The sequence below is a fragment of the Nicotiana sylvestris genome, chromosome 2 (assembly GCF_000393655.2).
Source record: "Nicotiana sylvestris chromosome 2, ASM39365v2, whole genome shotgun sequence".
Lineage (NCBI taxonomy): Eukaryota > Viridiplantae > Streptophyta > Magnoliopsida > Solanales > Solanaceae > Nicotiana > Nicotiana sylvestris.
In genome coordinates, this window is record NC_091058.1 from 3,628,171 (window position 1) to 3,643,340 (window position 15,170).

General features: G+C 35.7%; 1 non-coding gene across 1 annotated transcript; it reads right to left on the reverse strand.

Annotated features, from left to right (window-relative positions):
* Positions 1-3,241: 3,241 nt before the first annotated feature.
* On the reverse strand, positions 3,242-3,314 carry TRNAR-CCU (transfer RNA arginine (anticodon CCU)). The gene has a single exon. It is a non-coding gene; the product is annotated as a tRNA-Arg (tRNA).
* Between the last annotated feature and the right edge of the window lie 11,856 nt (positions 3,315-15,170).

Below are 15,170 nucleotides of genomic sequence, written 5' to 3' on the forward strand. Positions count from 1 at the left end.
ATTTTTACTTTAATAAAAAAAATTATATTCAAACAAATGTTGTGATATATTTAAAATTACAAATCACAAAAGACCTCTTTCTTTCTTAAATTCCAGTATATTTAAACTTTGTTATATAATTGGAATGGATAGAATAGGTGTTTTATAATGTTGTTCATTATTATATTTCGGAATAGAAAATTTTGGAGTTAAAAAATTAGTTATAAAAGTATTTCAAGTGAATACCTTTTTATTTCAACTTCACTTTTAAATACTCATTTTTTCCAACTTTAACCGACTATTAATTAATCAAAAACGAGCTAAAAAAGTAAATTACTAAATATGTATGGACATGGAGTAAATGCAGTGATAAATTACTAATACATGTACAATTAGATTGCAAGATAAATGTTAATGCAGCAGAAGCTCTTTTTTGTCCCAACTTTATTTTAATTTTTCATTTTTTATCTAATGGCTACAAATCTTAATAATCAGGTTTTCCATCACCTTGACCCGTTCCCGTTCGACAAGAAATGGGCTTTTCTAGCGAAATTATAGGCCCACTTTAACATTGGAGGCTATGCGGAGGTAATCCCTTGATTTTCGACGATCTTCGCTGGTCTGAGACGGCCCTCTGTTCAAGTACCCCTTCGCCCATTTGGATAGTATCAGTTTGGACAGAACTCTGGTTTCTTGGGCATTCAAATGAATCTATCGTTCGGTCAGAAAAATCGAGCTTTGGTTATAAAAGAGCAAAATTCATTTATAGCCGTTCGGGCTAAATTTATAAGGAAATTTTTCATAAAGCACCATCTTTTAAGTCTAATTAGCCATTTATAGATACTCTTTGCTATATTACGTGTTACAGATACCTTTTATGTTTTTATACAATGTATTTTATGTATTTAAGCTGTTGTATTCATTAATACAACCAAAAAAATAGGCGTAAAAACTGGAATTCCAGCTAAGTTTGACATGTATTTAGCTGTATTCAAGCGACATTAACGTTAAATACAGAAGGTTAAATTGGTTAAAAACGGAAGAAAATTAAATACAGAAGGTTAAACTGGTTAAAAACGGAAGGAAATCAAATCACATGATATTCTCCTAATTTAACTCCACGAACTAAGGAAATCAAATCACATGATATTCTCCTAATTTAACTCAACGAACTAAAACGATCCCTCATTAATCTGTATTTGAAAGATACATAATAAAGATTATAGCTGAATAAAGAGAAATACATATGAATAATACAGTTGAGTAGAACTGTATACAGTTGAATACAACAAAATACAACTTAATTCATCTGAATAAAACACTTGAATACAACAAAATACAACTGAATACAGCTGAATAAAACTCTTGAATGCAACAAAATACAACTAACTTCTGCTGAATAAAATAGTTAAATACAACTGATTAAAACTGAATACAAGAGAATACGCATAACTTTTTAATACATCTAAAATATATAAATTAATGCTACTGAATACATGTGAATACAACTGAAATATACATTCGAATACAACTGAATACAAATAGGCGATTTGGGCGATCTAGAGAGAGAAGCAGCCTGATGGCTTCGCCGGCCGGCGGCCAGCCATTAATTCCGGCTGGTCAGCCCCTTAACACATCTGCCCAACCTCCTACAACAACTACAAACAATCCCCAACCCTCAAATCCCACAAACGAAGCCATGAATTACGCAAAAGCTGCGAACCCTACTTCAACGACCACTGCCAAGCAGAATCGAGCCGCTACAGTTGAACCAATTGCTCTTCGTCTATCAAAATCAACGAATTAAACTTACCCTAGGCGATTGTAATGGAGTGATAATGGAGGAGAACTAGAGAATTTGGGTGGGAGGAGAGATATGAATCGTGGGTTGAGGGAGAAAGAGTAAAGTGTATGCAAAAAGAGAGAGAACGTGGTTAGTCAAATTTACTGTGATTATGTGAGAGAGAAAACTAAAAAGGAGAGAGAAAAATATTATTTAGCATATATGGTGCCTTAAATGTAGGATGTAACTATAATTAAATATTTGGCTATAAAGTATAAAAGGTATCTATAGGATATAATATTTTAAAATGGTATTTATTTAAAATAAATAGGGTACTAAGAATTTCTATAGGGTAAAAATTCCAATTTATAACACCCACTAGCCCAAAGTTACATTATACACTGTATAGCCAAAAAGTTATTCTAGTGGCTAGCCATCGAACTCACAAGCACCTGTTTGGCCGAAGGCAACACTAACAGTTTTTTTCGCACTTTCCCCATTTAGTTTTGCTTGGATTCTTTCTATATATCTTCTGTTTCCCAATCTTGTAGTATTACTTCAGTAATTTTGTCTTCCTCGCATGACCTCTTTTCGGCTAATTTCTAAAGATGCTCTTTGTCGGCCAAAACTAATAGCCCAAAGAATTACATTATTTTTCATTTGCAAGAATATTGGCTTTTATAATACTCCCATCAAAAACATTGGAAGTATGAATTAAGGAGAATTACATCAATCATCAATGTTGCCAATTGGCAAATTTTGAGAGGGACATACAACTGTTTAAATTATTTTCTTGACAAACTATAATCTTTTTTGGCTTACATGACATCCTCAAATTAGAAAGAAAAGGAAACTTACGAAAAGAAGAATACAATTCTGGTTATAACTTTTTAAATCAGATATGCAATTGGTCATTTGATTTTCAAGTTATGTCTTGGTAAGTGGTAGGGTACAACCGTACAAGGGAGAAAGGTAGTGGAAGGTACATAGAAAATAGGTTGTCACTATTCTTAAAATATACAAAATAGACTCTTATTGTACCATTTATGTACAATAGACTGTCACTATACAAAAAATATACATATAAACTATTACTATACAAAAAATATACAAAATAGATATAATTATACAAAAAATATATATATAATAGATGTAACTATACAAAATATATACAAAAAAACTGTCACTATACAAAAATACATTATACACTCTAAATACACAGTGTGCACACATTACACATACAAAATTGTATATAATTTATATACACTATGTTTACATATTAGAAAATACACATTATATACAATTTTGATACATTGTTCAGACAGATTATACATTCACGATACAAAATACATTTGGGGTACACAAATATATACACTTTAGATACACAAGCACACTCGAGATAGGCTCAATATACATCAAGGATACACTGTCGTACTTAGGATACAATATTTATACATTGCAAAATAAATATTTATATATTGCGCCAGGTAGGGGTTGAACCTACGACCTTCAGCTTAGGAAACAAGCGCTCTATCCACTAAGCTACAGGCGCTTATGTTATCATACTCATTCCTTTCGGCTACTATATGCAATACTTTTGGGCCGAAGGGCCATTTTTTGTAAGTAGGACAAAACATGGGCTATTAAAATTTTGAGGGCTATAGAGGGTAGTTTTCCCGTTATAAAATGGAAGTGATTTTAAACTGAGGCGGATCCAGGATTTAAACTTTAGGGTTCAACCTTTAAGATTCTTAGTGTTGAACGTGTTATAATCTTAAACTTATATATTCAAACCTACCACTTGTTATAATTTTAATGAATTTTATGTTTCACGTCGAAAGTTATTAGTTCAGATGAACCCAGCGCCGTTACTCTACATCCGCACCTGCTTATAAAAAAAGTTGTACCATTCTTAATTGGGCCTCAAACAATCTCAATATATATAGTTGCAAGACGATTTTAACATATCGAGATCAAACTAGGGGTTTTCACGTCTTACCCTAGTGCCTAAAAAAGAACTAACCGAGGTGTCGCGAGAGAGCAGTGGCAAAGCAACATGCTCACAGGGGTCGTCAACTGACCACCCGTAATCGAAAATTGTCATGTTTGAACAAGATCAACAATGGAGATCCCTAAATTTGGAGAAGAGAGATGGAGAGAACAAGAGCGCACATGCAAGCTCTGTATATTGATAAGCAGAAAAATGTTCTGAATAAATATGACAATTGTACATCCACTAACTACTTATAAGAAAGCTAATAGTGTTAACTAACTCCTAATAATAGCTTAACATAATTAACCGACTATACTGCTATTTACAATTATACCCTTGACTAAGTAACACCTTCTTCTACACTCCCCCTCAAGTTGGTAGGTGCAAAGATGTTCAGCACTACCAGCTTGCCTGTCAAGTATTCATTGTATTCTGCTTAATCCTTTTGTCAAAATATTTGCTACGTGATCCTTTGATCCAACATGTTGTGCTTTCACTAGGTTCTCCCTAATAAAGTGACAGTCTATTTCAATATGTTTGGTTCTCTCGTGGTATACTGGATTTGTAGCTATTTGCAAAGCTGCTTTATTATCACAAAACAGATCAATTGGTAATACAACATATACTTCCAACTCCTTCAATAGAACAGTCAACCAAACAATTTCTAAAACTGCGGTTGCCATGCTTCTGTACTCTGCTTCTGCTGAGCTTTTAGAAACTGTGCTTTGTTTCTTGGACTTCCATGATTCTAATGAATCCCCATACTTGATTAGAAATCTTAAAACTGATATTCTTGTATTTGTACAAGGGGCCCAGTCTGCATCACAGTATACAGTGAGTTTATTAGATCTTTTACTGCTGAACAGAACTCCTAAGCCAGGCTCTTTTTTGATTTATCTTTCCACTCGCATGGTTGCTTCCCAATGTGATTTCTTTGGTTGTTGTAAAAACTAACTTAATATTTGTACAACATAAGCAATGTCTGGCCTTGTCAAAGTGAGGTACAACAATTTTTCTATCAGCCTTTGATACTGATTTCTGTCTGCAAGAAGAGGATCATATTTCTTTTCTATCAGTTCATCATACTCCTGTACTATTAATTTCACATTGACTTCCAATGGTGTCCAAGATGGTTTTGCATCTCCCAGGCCCAAATCAGATATAATCTCTAGTGCATATTTCCTTTGATTCACTAGAATACCTTCGCTTGGTCTGCGGAATTCCATTCCTAGGAAAAATTTCAACTCTCCCAAGTCTTTAATTTTGAAAACTTTGTGCAATGACTCATTGTGTCTTGTATCATTTTCAGGTCATTCTCAGTAACTAACATGTTGTCTACATAAACAAGTATCACCAATATACTGTTTCCCTTTTTTCTGATAAAGAGAGAGTGATTAAGACTACTCTCATTGAAGCCTGATTGCAGTAGTGCCTCTGTGAGTTTCAAGTGTCATTGCATGCTCGCTTGTTTTAATCCATACAGGGATTTGAGAAGTCTACATACTAGCTTGGACTCCCTCTGACTTGAGAATCCCTGAGGCAATTCTATATACACCTCATTATGTAAATCACCCTGTAAGAAAGCATTATGCACATCTATTTGAAGAATATGCCAACCTTACATAGCAGCCAAAGACAGAACTGTTCTAACAATGACAATTTTCACCATAGGCGAAAACGTCTTATGATAATCAAGACCTTCAGTTTGACTGTATCCTTTGGCCACTAATCTGGCCTTAAACCTTTCAATCTCCCTATTAGCCTTCAGTTTCACCTTGTACACCCATTTGCACCCAATTTGTGGTTTCCTAGGTGGTAAAGGAACTAACTCCCAAGTTCTGTTGTTTTGCAGAGCTTGAATTTCAGCATTCATAGCATCAACCCATCGACTATCCTTAGAGGCTTCATGAAAAGATTTAGGTTCTGATGTAACTGAGAGAGCACCTAAATAGGTTTGGTATGGGCTGGACAACTGAGTATAAGACACATAATGGGACAGGGAATATGGTTGTTTAGTAGAAGTAGTAGTCACATAATCTGTTAACCGTAAGGGCTGTTTGGTGACTCGTTGAGATCTTCTAAGAGAAGTATCCTATTCAACTAGTAGAGATGCTAAGTGTCACACCTCCTTTTTGCGCGCCCGCCCCGAGGGGTAAGATGCGCAGGTGGAGTTTTTCCAATTTAAGTGACAATATTCGAAATGAGATTATTTATTTAATTCAAAGTCGCCACTTGGGAAAGGTTTGGCTTTTGGTGTCCCAAGTCACCGGTTTATCTTGAATCCCAAATCGAGGAATTTTTAGACTTTTCCAAATGAAGTCTGCGAACCAGAAATTCTAAGTAAGGAATTCTGTTGACCCGAGGGAAGGTGTTAGGCACCCTCGAATCCCGTGGTTCTAGCACGGTCGCTTAAATTGTTATAATGGCTAAATATCTGATTTAAATACATGTTGTGACTTATGTGCTTTTATTAAGTTTAAACCGCTTTTATTATTATCATTTATTTTTATAGAATTGCAACGTCGTGAAAATGCATCTCGAACCACGTCACAATCAATGCACCCGTAGTTGTTAACACATTTCGACTCCGTTGAGATTTGAATTTGGGTCACATAAATGCGCACCCGAATTTAAGAATGTAATTTAATTAAGTCGCGCCTAAAGAGTCTAACGCGTTATTATTTAGTGGAGGACCGTGAGATTCACTAAACGGCCCAGCCTGAATTCTAAAATATTTATTATGGTTATTTATCGAGGGCCCCGCAATTTGCATTTCTTATTTGGCGAGGCTCGTCTCTTTATTTTAGAAAGGTATCCTACAGTGACTACATTTCTACTATGTTTGTCTCTAAAAAAGAAAGATGATACCGAACTTACTTGTTTGAACAAATACAGACTGAATCTTTATTATGTTTGTCGAACCTAAGTTTGTTTGATTACCTGATTGAATATTTATGAGGTGAGAGTCACCTCATGCTTTGTCTTCATCGAGTGAACGCGCTTATTAATTTGCTAAGTGAGATTGCAAGCAAACTAACAACATATACTGAGTTATATTTAACGACCTCCAAGTTCTGTTTTTTTAACTCTAACCTATTTGAAATTGATAAACGAAATTGGCTGTTTTATTAGGAAAATTACTACTAATTGAACTCAAAACGACTACTAGTTTCCTTCAACAATCATCACATTATTTCGAAACAAGGAATCTATACCGAGACCCGATATCGAACCTATATTGGAACACATAATCTGACAGGAAAGCTGGCCTTCATAGCCAAACTCTTAATGTGACTGCATGAGAGTTTGTTTGGGATACATTTATCCCGGACCTAGTACCGCAGATTTGTCAATTCAGTGGTCTAGGCAAAAATACATACAAGTGCTTACCATGACTCTATGTTATACAGTCATAACTAAACCAAACAAGTGTTATACTGAACTGAATGTATACTAAATCAAACATGCTGTCTATGTCATACTGTCATTACTATTGAGCCATGCTATCTAACAGTTCATCTTAAACAGAATGTATGCTAGTTTATACAGAATATTTGCAGTTTGCAGTAAAAATACAGGCCCAACTAACATTCGAACTATCTTTTTACACCAATGCTATAACATAAACTGATGTTCATTTCTTTATTTCTGCTTCAACTTCAAACTTTCAACAATACATGGTTCAGAGGTTGTGTACCTGGGAATATTTGCAATTGAAGAAGAGGGCAATCAGTAGAGTAACAATGAACAAATGCAGCAGCAGTAACAGCACTAACAGTAGCAGCAGGGCAGTATAGCAACAACAACAAGACACAGAAGAGTAGCAACCACAACTCACAAAACAATTGGAGTGAGATCAACCCCAACTAAACCAAACTTTCGAGTAGAACAAATAACAAACAAGTAGACTCAGTTGGGAGAAATCAGTGTTGCACAAAACAGGTCCAGATTTAGTGAAGTCAGAAACAAAAGGAAAGGAAGCAACTTCTAGTTTTGTCTGTCTGAGTTATCAGACAAAAATTCTTTTCCAGTTTTCTGTTTCCAAAAAAATTGAACTCTCAGATGTTCCCTCTTAGTATCTCTCCCTATCTCTGTGTGCTCTGTCTGTGTGTCTCTATCAGTGTGTATTCCAGCTCTCTCTTTCAAAGAATTCCTCACAGTCTAATCTATTTTTCTTTTTCCCCTTTAATTCTGTCTATGTCTCCCTCTCTTTTTCAGCTCTCAAGGTCCAGTGTGTGTATTTTCTTTCCTCTCTAATTCTGTATCTGTCCCCCTCCTCAGTCAGATATCTCCCTTTTATATGCCTTCCTTACCCCTTTTAACAGCCTGTTTAGACTATCACCATACCCCTCCCATGTGCCCTTCCATTTTCAGTTCCACTTTAGCTAATTAAGTATTAAACCCATCAATATTCCCTGGCAGATTTATTCTTTAAAAGGCTTAATATTTCTTAAACTAAAGCAAGGTATGGGGCAGTAGAATACATCTGACAGCATATGCTGTCAAACCATTTTAAAATTAAAAGCCCTTTTATGCAGGAAACAGGCTGTGCACAAAGCACATGAGGTGCACCAATGCACATGCTGTGCATGAGTGCACATGCCCTCCAATTCAGAGTTTAAACCAAACATCTCTTTTACATTACTGATCCAAATCAACAGCTATAAGTAAGCAAAACTAGTTCTTAATTGATTCAGGTAAATGTTCAACAGAAGCAAATCGATTTACTATGCTCAGACAGTTGAAACATATTGACGACACATGTCGACTCGACTATATTAGCATTAACATACACAATCGCAGCCAAAAAATCAGAAATTTAAACAGTATCGATACATGGTTCGAATTATACTGATTAAACAGAGTGGTACTCGAGGAGCCAATTGATCAGTCAAACATTTGGAGCCCAATTATTCGCACAGCATACACACACGCATTATCAGAATAAAGGAGGGATTCAAACAAACACCGTGGTTCAGGCAAAATCAAACAGAAGGTGGTAAAAATTTAAAGACACAAAATCAAAGCATGAACAGACTTTTAACACAATCAGATGGGCCAAAACAAATAAAGAAAAGAAAGAACTCACCCTAAACCTTGAAAAATCAAAACCTCAACCCGGACTCAGACAGACCTTTCTTAAGGCTGAACGGACTTTAATCGAAGTGTTTCTCAAATGAGAAACACTTTGATTAAAGTCCATTAGACCTTAACCTCTTCGGTTCGAACGGATATGGACCAGTGACGAAGAACCAACAAGTTCCAAAACTCAGATCTGGGATTCATGCTTCCCTGATCAGATTCGGACCAAACCAAGTATGGTTTGGTCACGAGGAGGGTCTGGGGAGTGTCTGATGTGAAACTGGGGTTAAACTGAGTAGATCGAGTTTTGACTCGAATCTTCAAATGAAGATTCGAGAAGGTGGGGAGGGATTCGAACTACATGGTTGATAGATTTGGGTTCAGGATGGCAAGGGCGTTCTAGGGTGTTAAGGGGAAGGTCACCGGCGTTCATGCCGCCGGCTTCCATGGTGAAGGATACAGGGGCGGCTCTAGGGTTTGATGGGGGATGAGGTTGAAGACGGAGGCTGGGGTATTGGATAGGGGGGCAGGGTATGTTAAGGGCTTATATATGGAATGGGTAGGCGGATCTCGACCGTTAGATCAATTTAGATCTACGGTCTGGATCTGATGGCTTAAGTGGAACGGTGTCGCTTCGAGAGTAAGGGGTTTGGGTTGGTCCAGGTGGAAACGGGTCGGGTTTGTTGGTGGGTTACGGGGAATTGATCTTGGCCGTTGATCACTCTGAGATCAACGGCCCAGATCAGGCACGATCCAAACGACGTCGTTTGGACACCCTGGGTACTAAGTGGTCTGGACCGGGCAGGCCTGGGTTTTGGGCATTGTTTGTTTGGGCCAATTTTATTAAATTGGCCCATTCCGGAAGAAGAAGGGGTCCTTTCTCTTTTTTTTTTTATTTTATTTCTTTTTCTTATTTATTTTAAAACTAACCAAAAAAAATCAAATTAAAATTACATACACACTCAATACAATTATTTGCACACACACTAAAATATTTCAAAATAAGTAAAATTAAACAAAACAAAATCACGGACAAAGATGCTTGTTTATGCTTTTCCATTTAAACCATGTTACGGTTCAGATTATGCATGATACGTACACATTTTTTTGAATTTTGTTTTAATAAAGTAAATAAATAAAAATGGGCCGAAGTCACAAATAAATCAACAAAGTGCCGCACAGAAATCTAAAAATTGTACAGCATGACCAATTTTTATTCTTTTGGAGCGACTGTCACGCAAAAACAAAAATCACGTGCTCACACTAAGGTCTCCTCAAAGTTATCAACAAAAGTGGAGGATAAATTATCCATCCGGTGAGAATCAGAAGGTGGGATAACTGGTGATGACACTGAAATTGTAGAAGAAGACTTAGTTGGGACTGGTGTATCAGCTGCAAATGGAGAAACATCCTGGGAGCTAGAAATAAGTGGAGTTATTTCTACAAAACCAAAGACATCAGAGGGTATAGGGGCAGGAAAAACGAATTTCCTGGTTGAATTGTCCTGGAAGGGAAAAATTGTTTCTCTAAATGTGACGTCTCTATTAATGAAGAATTGTTGTTTCTACAAGTCATATAGGACACATCCTTTTGTAACATTGGAATATCCCTTGAAGACAGCCTTCACAGCCCTTGCACCAAACTTATCACCTCTTGGCAGAACACTAGCATAACAAAGACAACCTAAGGTTCTAAAATGATTAACCATAGGTTTCTGACCATAAAATAGCTCATAAGGTGATTTACCCTGCAAAATGACAGAAGGTAATCTATTGATAATGTAAATAGCAGCCAAAATACAATGCCCCCAAAATTTCAAAGGAATATAGCCTTGAAATATATCTTATGGCTCTTGCAACTTCAAGGATGAGTCTATGTTTTCTCTCAGCCACACCATTCTGCTGAGGAGAGTAGACACAAGTCCTATGATGGGTAATGCCCAATTCCCTCAAGAGTACAATGAATTTAGCATTCACAAACTCACCATCATTATCTAATCTCACAGATTATACAGATGTGCTGAATTGAGTATGCACCATTTTAAAGAAATTTCTCAAGACTAGTAGCACATCACTCTTAAACTTCAATAAGAAAATCCAAGTCACACGAGAGAAATCATCAACCAAAGTTAATAAAAACTTATTACCATCAAAAGTAGGAATGTGATAAGGACCCCATACCTCCAAATGTAATAGTTGAAATACTGCGGTAGTTTTGCTAGTACTTGAAGAAGGAAAAGGCAATCTAGTGTATTTAGCTAAGGGACATATCCCACACTTATTGACTACATTCTTACAATTTTTAATATCTGCTCCAAGCAATTCCCTCATAGCTCCTCCAGAAGCATAAGCCAATCTCATGTGCCTCAATGAAGCATCAATATTCTTCTCCTCTGCAGTAACAATTAGTCCTCTGCTTATTGAGCCAGCATCAGAAACAAAGAGATATAAGCCTCATTTCTCTCTACCAATCCCCTTCACCCTCCCACTTGAGAGGTCCTGAAACAAACAAAAGTCAGGGTAAAAGGTAACAGAGCAATGAAGGTCTCTAGTTACTTTTGACACTGACATCAAGTTATACTGAAAATCAGGAACAAATAATACATCCTTCATTATTGCATCTTTCGAAAATAAACAGTCCTCAATATGAGACACTTAAGTCACCTGACCATTTGGCATTTGCACTATTTTACTGCTTAGGGAATCAGCTTTGTGAACAGAATACAACATATCTAAATCAGATATCATATGGTTTGTTGCCCCTATATCTATAATCCAATCCTTCTTTGCTACACTAGCCATAAAAGAATGAATAGTACCTGCCATATTAGCCATATTTTCCTGAGAAGGCTCTTTGTTCAGCATTCTAAGGATTTGATTGTATTGATCAGTAGTAAACACTGGTGGCCTCGGCATCTCATTCAAGGCAGTTGCGTTTCCATCATTATTTCTACCTGCATTAGGTCTAGGAACATTTGGTGCATAATTCCCTGCATTGGCATTGTAGGCAGTTGAGTTGCCATGTCCTTTCTTTATGAACTTGAAGTCCGTAGGATAACCTACTATTTTATAAAAATTCTCTTTATAATGTTCTTTCATCTTACAAAAATCACACTGAATGATCCAATTCTTCTTAGGTTTTGGATAACTGCCTCCTTTTGTGGACAGAAAAGTTGTGGCTTCTGATCTTTCTCCTACCACAGATACATTTGAAAATGATCTGTGACTCTCTATCTCTCTCAATTATCATAGAATATGTTTTGCTAACACTTGGAGTGGGATTAGTCATTGTAAGCACGTTATTTTTGCCCTATATGAGAATTACTCCCAAAAAATTCAAAAAAATAAAGTAATTTTTCTTGGTGTGCAATTTTGTGATGTTTTGTGATATTTTGGATAATTATTTGTATTTGTCTGTGTTTGTTTATTTGTTAAATTAATAAAAAAAATACAAAAATATGTCGCATTTGCATGTAGGATTTAATTCTATAATTTTTACTAATTAAATTTGTTTACAAAAAATTAAAAATTACAAAAATAGGCATCGTTTGCATTTTTAGCATTTAATGTCCAAATATACAATTTTATGCTTAATTATTACTTAATTGTGCGTTAATTGTTATTGGGAGTTAATTTGCGCTTTTATAACTTAATTTAGTTCTTAATAATAGTTTAAGTATTTTTATAATTTAGTTTTAGAAAAATAAAAGAAGAAAAGAGAGCGAAAATATAAAGAAAGTCGGAATTAGGCCTCTTCTTCAATTTCAAGCCATAGGCCCAAAAAATGGCCCAATCTTCCCTACGACCCAGTCCATTTCGAACTGGGTCGACCCAGTCCATAACCCAACTCCCCCTCTTCATTTTCATTTTTTCATTTTTACAAAACAAAAACAAAACAAAACAAAAGAAAAAACCAAAAACCCTAAAAAACCTAAGAAACACATCCGCCCCCCCTCCCTTTGCTTCATCTTCTCCAACCTCCAACCCCCAACCTCAAGCAGCCATGGCTGTTCCTCCCCCCCACACAGCCGGCCAAGCTTCCAAGTAAACCCCACTCCACGTTCGTCACCTCCGAACAACCCCTCACTGCCGGACATAACCCCAAACGACCACAGTCCTTTAACACCAAAGCTCAACCACGATTTGTAACGTCGTCCGCTGCTTCACCTTCTTCAGTCGCTGCCCAGCAGCTTTGCTACATCCAAACAGACCCCATGGCTACTGTCTCGTCTTCTCCGGCGTCGAGTTGCTGCCTTAGCTTCGACCTCCATCGCACATGGCTGCCTAGTCGTGGTAGTTTGTTTCCGTCCCCTCCATCATGCTGCTGCTGCTCGTAACCATGGCTGTCTGGTCGTGGTAGTTGTTTCCGTCCCCTCCATCGTGCTGCTGCTACCGTTGCTAGTTCGCCGGAGCTGGGTCGTCGTTGCTGCTGCCGGCGCTGCTGCTTCACGTTCCATGCTTCGGCTCTTGCTTCGTCTTCTTCGTTATGTCAAAGTTTCGTTGGTTTCATTTAGAGTTCGTTCGATGTTCGTCGTTGGTCATTTACGGTTAGTTGTTCTAAGTTTTATTTTTGTCCATATTTTTGTTTGATATTTTCCGAATCCAAACTCGTTAAATGATTCAATTCTTGTCTTGTTAGTTGTTCATCGTTGAAATAATTTTCATGTTCATGTTGTTTGTTAAATTAATTTTCAGATTTCAAAATAGAAGTTTAATTAGTTGTTTTCATATTCATTTCATGTTTGTATTATTGTTTAAATGAATATTTGTTAGTTTGATGTTTGTTAGATTCAAATTGAAATTTAATTAACTATTTCTTCAATTTGTTTCATGTGTTTATGTATTGTTAGAAATTGTTAATATTGTTAAGTTCAAGCTTAAGTTCATAATTGTTTATTCGTCGATCTTGTTATTTGTCTAAAAAGAATTTAGTTGTGTTAAAGGAATATGTTGGTTTAATCGTTTAAATCCATCATGTTTGTTGTTTAAAATAGATTTAATTCATGTTCATACTTTGTTTGATTGTTCTTGAATCCGAAATTTGTATAGCTTGATTTCTTGTTTACCATTTGTGATTATTTCTTGAATTTGTCTCATAAAGTTTAATATAGGAATTGTTGGTTGTAATGTTGTTAGAATTGATTTTAAGTTCAATATGATTGAATTTAGAAATCTAAATATACTTGTTTGTGATAGTTGTTGAATCCGAAAATAGGATTGTTTGTTGCTAAAATATTGTTCAATCAAATTTTAGTTGTTCTTTGTTGTTCAATTTGTGTTCATGTGATTTGTTGTTGAAATGTTGTTAAAATCGTGTTCATGTGATATTGTTGTTATGATGTTCATCCGTGTTCATATTGTTGTTTGAACATTGTTAGAAATTGATCATATTGTCTATATTTTGGTTAAGTTTGATTAATTGATGTGTTATAGCTGATGGGTAGTTTGGTAAATTTGTAGTACGTTCAGGGGTAGTTTGGTAATTTCAGTAAGGTCGGAGGGGGTAGTTTAGGAATTGTACATTTTGAAATTGTTTATTTGAAGCATGGGGGACAAAATGAAATGGGGTGGGTTGTGATATGATTATTTAATATAAAGGGGGGACAAGATTTAATTTAAAGGGGAATCTTGCATTATTTTAAATAAAGCATGGGGGACAAAATATAATGGGGTGGTGTGATATGTTTGTTTAATGTAATGGGGATGAGTGGAAAGATAATGGGTTGGGTAGAGAAAAAGTATTGATTTTAATTAATTAAAAGGTTTATGGGATGTGTTATATATGTGAAGTCTTGAAGACAATAGAGAAAAAATAGGGAGAGAGATACGAAAAAAAATACACACACAGATGGAGAGAAAAATTCCGAAAAATATTTAAGCTTTCAAAATAAAAATAAAACTAAAAAAAATCTACTGCTTTCTTTCTTTGTTTGAAATTAGTATTAATGGTTGTTGTTTCATTTAAAGCTTAAAGCTTTTGTTTTTGGGATTACTACTCCACCGGTCTGTTACTGGGTTGTTACTGTTGCTGGGCAGTTGTTGCTATTGTACTGTTATTATTGCTGCTGATTCTCATCATCATTTTCTTTTGCTTCCAATATCAGGTACATATCTGAAAATTCATGTCATGAAAAGCTTCAACATGGCAAGTAAATGAAGTTTGATTATAAGGATGTCTTCTACTCATTTAAATTTTATTAGTTTAAGTTTCAGTTTTGTTTTAGTTGGTTAATATAGTATTAAATCAATTGGTAGATTAGTTCTCTTTCTTAATAACAAATGGCTTAGTTATTTTAGGAACGCGATCAACTCATTTCTTTTAATATATGAAATA